Consider the following 7,743-nt stretch of genomic DNA (forward strand, 5'->3'; position numbering starts at 1 on the left):
GTAATCTCAGCAAGGACGGGGGCTCTAGGATGCTTATATTTCTTATATTTCTGGGGAAAAAACTGACAAGCGGTGGAGCTCTGGAGACAAACAGCTGCCTAAGTCCCTCTCTTCTGTCTAATCTTAACCTCTCTACAGGGAAGCCTGAAAGCCTAATACTACCTTAATTGTAAGCATTTCCATTTCCATTTGTCATTATAAGAAGCAATTTTCACTGTGATTCAGGGTCTTCTATTGAGCAGGATGCCAAGGTGATTTCTTTCCCGGGTTCTTGTCCAGATGGATTCGAAGAGTGAAGCCAGGGACAAAGGTGGTAGGTGAGAAGTACTGAAACTATATTGAAGCTGAAGAAACTTTATTGCCAGCAGAAGAAACTTTATTGTAAGCACATGTTTTCTCTAAAACCTTAACCCTACATTTCTTCTTGGTCTCGCCTTCATTTTCTCTTCAGGTTAAAGAGTGTTTTTTGGAGCTTGGCTCCTTGCTTTTCCTCTTTTAGAGTAGATCGGGCGCGTTCAGGGTGGCATGGCCGTAGACTGCTTTTCCTCTTTTAAACCACAAATGATGTTGAGTGTTTCTGTTCCCACATTTCAGTCTGGGCCTTCAGTTCCTCTTTCAGCTTAAAGAGTGTTTTTTGGAGCATGACTCGTTGCTTTTCCTCTTTTAGAAGCTCCCCCCACGGTTTGTAAATTGACTTGGATCTGATGATTTTCTCTCAAACTCGAAGAAAAGGCTCCTGCGTTCTTCTCGTTTCTACATGCCTTCTAAGAGTTCTTTGTGAACCTCGGAGTAGTTTCTTAACGGCATAACCTCAACATTATGTACCTGGAGCAGACTTCCTGTGTAGTTCTCATCATAGTAAGCAGCAAAAGCTTGTCTCTGGTTTAGGAGGGTCAGAGGGGTCCCCTAAAGAGGGGGTGGCAGCCGCTTTCTTTGTCTTGAGGCATTATAAAGGCTGCGGCTCTTTGTCTGAACATGACCCTTTCCAGTTGGACTCTTCTCCAACTTAGGACCCCCGTGCTTTCCTCATTGGTCACTCTGCAAAGGCCAAAGCCCAAGGGGTGCCTCCCCTCCTTCTTTCCCTATATTCTGTGTATTTTCTTTGTCCTCCAAATATTCATCTTATCTGCTCCAGTTGGAATTACTTTTGATCTACCTTATGGTAACTAGCCACCTTATCCTGCCAAGCCTTGAGACTGAAACTGCTGGCTTCTCTGTTCAAAAAAATAAAATGGTCTATTTTCTTTTCTTTTTCCTCTTGGCCAGAGAATTATCACCCCATCTGCTCAGGCCAGATATATCTCTGTCCTTGCCTTATGGCTGTTTTAATAGCTGAGGCCAAGATGCCTCCATCCTCTCTGGACCCTCTCCCTTCCTGTCTTAAGCTAGCTAGTTAACCCTTTTCAACTGCATCATTTTGGGGTACAGATCTGATTATTTTCTTTTTGTTTGTTTGTTTGTTTTTGTAAGCTAGCAACACACATTTTTATTTATTGTTAACAATATATATTTTACAACGGGACAAGTAAGTATATACAGACTAAAACAGCAGGACTCCCGCGTGCAGCCTGACCCACAGTGGACACATCTTAGAACTATTTAGTGCTCTGACAGCGGGATTGCACTGGTGGAGCAGGAATAAATAACAGTGCTTTTGGGAGAATTGCAGTGACCAGTAAGGTAGCTAAAGACAGGGCCCCTCTGAGTACGGTGCAGTGGGAACAACACCCCAGGACTGACATGTGCAAAGTTCTAGATCTCCCAACAAAGTGTCTAAGGACCCTCTAGGCCTGTGATGGGCTTCAACCTGTAAGCCAGGCCATGGTAATGAGCCTGCCAGGGTTGAGATGTCTATGTTGCCCTCAAAGTTGCCAAATGTTATCTGAACTGGTTCAGCTCTTCCAAGCTGGGAATGGAGTCACTATCATAGTGTGACATGCAAAGCACTTCACATAGTTCTTGATTTTGTTTCACAAGTGGTTTTAATTCACGTTTCCTCTCCTGTTCCTGTTTGGGCCTCAGCTCCCCCTGAGTGTGCAAGTCTTTTTCTGGCTGCAAGATTGTCAGCTCTCCTTCCTCCTTAAATGGCTCAACATGCAACTCACTGCACAAGACAGCCAGCACACCTACACTGGAGAGAGAGAAAAGCCATTCGGTGTAACTGGGTCAGGTCTAGGCACAGGAAGCCACGGCTAGCTGACTGATCAGGGCTTCTTAGGGACGGATCTTGGTTGATTGAGGATTCGAGATGTAGCATCAGATTTGGAGGCCTTTGAAAGTTCTCGCTGGCGTACTTTGCCCAGTGTGGGGTGAGTCATTCCTCACCGCTTGTTGGGTGTTCTGTGAGTGCTCCATACACCATCTCTGTCTCTTTCTGCTGCTTGTTCTTCAGTTGCCTTTCCTGCCTGTCTTGCTCTTTCTCTAACTGATGCATCTCCCACTGCACAGTCACATACTCCATGGATTTCTGCCCATGGACCACTAATGATGTTGAGTGTTTCTGTTCCCACATTTCAATCTGGGCCTCCAATTCCTCTTCCAGCTTAGAGAGTGTTTTCTGGAGCCTGGGTTGTTGCTTTTCCTCTTTTAGAAGATTTCCTCTACGGTTTGTAAATCGACTTGGATCTGATGGTTTTCTCTCAAACTTGAAGAAAAGCCTCCAGCTTTCTTCCCGCTTCTGCACGCCTTCCAAGAGTTCTTTGTGAATCTCGTAGTAGTTCCTTAAAGGCACAACCTTAATATCATGTACCTGGAGCAGACTTCCTGTATAGTCCTCACCATAGTAAGCAGCAAAAGCTTGTCTCTGGTCCTGGCTGTAGAAACACCGGTCCCAGTACTTAGCCAGTTCCACTGGTTTCGTCTCAATTTCTTCATGGTTTGCATTTGCAAAGCGCTCTCTGAACTTTGGCCTTTGACCCTGTCATAACCATGGCCACAACAGCTTCTCTCTCTTCTTCTGGTATTTGCGGTCTGTCCCAGGGCTACCGGATCTGAGCACACAGCCCCTCACACACTGCTTCATTTTGTGCTTTCAGCCTTTCCAGCTGCTGTAGCAACTTCTGTAATGCTGCCATATTTCCCAAAGGTAAACAAAAGGCATTTCATCTTCACACACCGCCTCTCTTTCGAAGTTTGTGTCTGGGGTGTGATCCAATTCTTCCATTCGCAGTGGGATCTGTCTTTGGGTGTTGATCAGCTCCTCATGCCAGGATGCCTGTGTTGCCCTCAAAGTTGACAGATGTTGTCTGAACTGGTTCAGCTCTTCCAGGCTGGGCACAGAGTCACTGTCGTAGTGTGGCGTGCAAAGAACTTCACACAGTTCTTGATCTTGTTCCACAAGTAGTTTTAATTCAGGTTTCCTCTCCTGTTCCTGTCTGGGCCTCAGCTCCCCCTGAGTGTGCAAGTCTTTTTCTAGCTGCAAGACTGTCAGCTCTCCTTCCTCCTGGAATGGCTCAACATGCAAGTCGCTACATGATACAGCCAACTCTCTTTGACAATTGCCAGTGCTTTTAATGAGCCTCACCTTCAGACTTTCCTCTTCAGCAAGCATCATATCCAGGAGGTCCTTGATATGCTTATGTACAACCTGAGTTAATTGTAACCACTGTTACAAATATGGGGATCCCAATCAATTCCCATATTTCCCGAAGGTGACTCAGGGCCATCTGGATGCATAACATGGACTCCTCCGCAATCACCTCACTTCTCCTCATGATGGAAGTCTCCCAGTCACCGGATGGTGAGGTCCATGACCTACTCCACCCAGAACCTATTGCACCGGCTCGCACAGGATCTGCCACTTTGTGAGCCATTAGGCACCTGTGGGATTTTTCTGATTATCTTCTTAAAATAAACCTCAGAAGTGGAACTGTTTTTGTTTCTTTATATACTATCAAATTGTTTTCTAGAAATATTGTATAGTTTTCCTAGTAATTTTATGAGTCTTTTTTTTTTCTTCCCCTGTATGCCTTTGTACATAAAAATGTACCATCAAAGCTTTTCTTGTATGGAAGAGATATTTACTTTAATTATTTAATTCGCAAATCTTATTTTGTGCGTCAAGCTTCTTTTAAAAAACACATATTCAACTTGGTTTTTGTCTTCATATTGCTTCTAAAATGTCTCCTTTCACATAAAACCCTTTGGAAATGGAGCACTTCTTTGTCTGGTGAAATTGATTAGCTCAAGACTTCTGAAAATATGTAACTTTTCTGGCCTGCACGTTTTCTCTCATTAATACCTACAAATACACCCAACCTGAATGTGAGGCTTGAAAGGATCAATAAAGACACAGCAGGGAAAGGTTCTGCCGAGAAGCTTTGATGGGTGTTTTTACAAAGAAGCAAGTCTACCTCATCTGAATGCTCCACTTTAAAGAGGGCAGACAGACAGTTCCCCCAGGGCAATATTGATTCTGAATCTTAACCACAACCTCATTCCTAATCATAATGTTGTTCTAGAAAAGTAATTTTCAACCCTTTTCATCTCATGGCACACGTTAACTAATTGCTAGAATTCTGCAGCACACCAAAAATATATTTTTTTTGCCAATCTGACCAAGAAAAAAAAAGTAGGTATAATTTTGATTCATTTACACCAGATGGCTATTGTTGTGTTGCTGTTGTCATTTTTTTTTTAATTTGATGATCTAAGGGAGAAGAGATCAGTGCCCCTTTGTCAGGTATTGCATATTTTAAAAATTCTTATGAAACACCAGTGTGTCTGCGTGGTACACAGGTTAAAAATTGCTGTTGTAGAATTTTGTTATGAATCTCCTTAAAAGAGAAATTTGTTAGCCTCTGACCAGGCAAAGCAAGGTAAATTTAGTAGAAAATAAAACACATGAAATAAATCAAGGTAAAATACATCTCCCAAATATAATTTTTCACCTTTTCCCCATCATTATTATTATTATTTTTAATCCTCACCCGGGGATATTTTCCCATTGATTTTGAGAAAGAGTGGAAGAGAGAGGGAAAGGCAGAAATATCAGTGTGAGAGAAGCACCTCCATTGGTTTCCTCCTGCACATTCCCTGACCAGGGCCCGGGCTGGGAAGGAGCCTGCAACCAAAGTATGTGGCCTTGACTGGAATCAAACCCGGGACTCTTTAGTCTGCAGGCTGATGCTCTATCCACTGAGCAAAACAGCTAGGGCCCAAGTATACATTTAATTAAAGCACAGATGAGGCAGAGTTCAGTGTTTATTTTTTTGAAATAATTTAAACATAAGATATATTTTTCAATATTTAAAAGGTGATTGAGGACAGAATAGAGGATCCTAATTTGAAGATTTAATAGTTGAAACAACCTCTGATATTAGAGTAGTAATAAGGGTCATTCCATCAGCTAGATGTAATTTTAAATCTTTCCCCAGTGAGCAAACCATTTGAGTTAGTAAAAAGCAACAGGAGAAAAACATCTATCTGAATAATATTTTCTTGTGCTTCAGGGATTATCTAAATATATATATATATATATATATATATATATATATATATATATATATATATTTGCCATTCCCCAAAGAGAAGCAAGAGAGAATTGTTGGTATTGAAGGGGCCAAAGTTTTGCCACCTTGAAGCTGTCTTTTGGGATATTGACTTCATCCTGGCTATTGAACAAGAGAGTTCAAAAAAACCTTTGATCCCCTGCCCTCTTTTCTGCCTGAAATTCAGAGAGAAAACCCTGCCTCAGGAGAAACTCTTAGGATAGTCACCTTAGCCTAATTGGAATTAAGTATGGAAGCTAGGAAGAGTTACATAGCCACTGTGTCCCATTGTTTCTGAGTCGTCAGCAAGAATATGCTTGCCATATGTGTTCTGCTCTTCCTCACCTTCTGCAATCTAATACCGTCTTCACTTCTCTCCATTGTCCAAAATGTCACATGTGCCAAATGCTGCCTTCCTGTCTTTGGAACATTAGTGCATTTATAAATTCCCCACATGAACATGGATGGAATTTGATTGTCTTGTTAATCTGTTTCTGTTAAGTATTAGCCCAACTAGAAGAATTTAGAAAGTGGAAGGAAAATACCATTTTTTTTAATTTTAGCTTCCACAGAATCTAAATCAAACTATTATACCTCAGAGAGAAAAAGAGAGATCAGTGTTTAGAAATACACTGAGTGGCCAGATTATTATGATCTCTGAATGCATAATAACTTGGCCATTCAGCGTATATCCTATATAATAAAAGGCTAATATGCAAATTGTTCCCTCCACCAGAAGTTCGACCAGCAGACAGGCTGGCCAACTGCCCATGTCCCCTACCCCTGGCCAGGCTGGCCAGACCCCATCCATGCATGAATTCACAAATTCATGCATCGGGCCTCTAATATTTACACACACACACACACACATACACACACTCACACTCACACACACACACACTCACTGAGTGGCCAGATTATTATGCATTCAGAGATCATAATAATCCGGCCACTCAGTGTACATATCTCCTAATGTACTTAGAAACCTAAGTTTCTACTTAGACAAACAAGAAAAGCTCAACACCCTCTAAAATGATTATAGCCCCTTAAAAGAACATTCGGCCATTCCCTCTGCCAGATGAGCTGGGAATATCCTGTGGGCCACACAGGCTGTAGAGACCACATGCCAGCCTTCTGCCTGGCCTTTATTACCACGACCTTCCCTCAGATCATAGAGTCAGGAATTACTCAGTTTCAGAAGCTGAGTAATCAAAGTTAGTAAAAATACAACCTTGAATTCCTCTTGACATTTATCTGAAGCTTCTTTAGAGTAAAAAGAAGTAAAATTTCTATCAATTTGCATGAGCAGCTGTAACTTACAATTCAAATAAGCCATCTGAGCCAGGAATCTCTATTGCTTTTGTTTATTTTTTTCTATCACTGTAACTGCATGCTGTACAGGCAAAAGCTATCAAAATAGGTTGTAATAAACCACCCAAAATAGTAGACTTGGGGGACAGCAGATAGGTTCCTACAACTAAATATTTAACAACATGGGAAGCAATAAAATTTTAGGCCAATAGGTTGAATGTCCTAGGGAAATGAATATCATTGTTATTACATTTTTGTTGCCTGTAGTATATATAGAAAAGTAATTTTAGAGAATTTGGTTAAAGCAAAAGTTTGTTATGTTATTAGTATAAACATTTATAATTATATTTGCTTAGAATACATACTCTTTTGATAATTTGAAATGGACATTATGTTGCTATAAAAACTTGAAATGGCTTAGACAATTGCAGTGGCTTCAAAGGAAATCAATACCCACAGTGTTGAATTTTACCCAATAGGAAAATAATCTTTTGATACTTAATTGTACACAAAGCACAAGTCAGGCAGAAAAAAAAAGAAAAAAGAAAAAAAAAGAGTGTGAATTACTTTGGCTGATTTGTTTTAACAGGACAAGAAAATAACTTCACTTAGGTCTTCCATCTGTCTGAATGGTAAAAAACCACCACCTGCCTCCTTATAAGATTATTGCTCTCAATAAATGTCACAGTTTTCATTTGGAAACCCCATTCAGCTATCCTTTTCCCAGCCACAACATAATAAACCACTGATACCATGGTCGAAATAAATTCCTTCTTCAGGTGATACAGACTGGGGAAAACTGTCAAGAGACAGTCATGGCGGCCTGCTTGCTTTTCACCGCCTTGTGTCTTTGTGACACAAACGAACTGAAGAGTATTCTAAAACAGAGCATTAGCACTTGCTTTATAGTCATGTTTCTGACAAATTGAGAACAAGGCAGCTT

The 7,743-nt window shown here is 41.1% G+C and overlaps 1 pseudogene; it reads right to left on the bottom strand.

Annotated features, from left to right (window-relative positions):
* Positions 1–1,460: 1,460 nt before the first annotated feature.
* Positions 1,461–3,796, bottom strand: LOC118724094 (annotated as a pseudogene).
* Between the last annotated feature and the right edge of the window lie 3,947 nt (positions 3,797–7,743).

This window comes from Pipistrellus kuhlii, unplaced genomic scaffold, assembly GCF_014108245.1.
Source record: "Pipistrellus kuhlii isolate mPipKuh1 unplaced genomic scaffold, mPipKuh1.p scaffold_m20_p_2, whole genome shotgun sequence".
Classification (NCBI taxonomy): Eukaryota; Metazoa; Chordata; class Mammalia; order Chiroptera; family Vespertilionidae; genus Pipistrellus; species Pipistrellus kuhlii.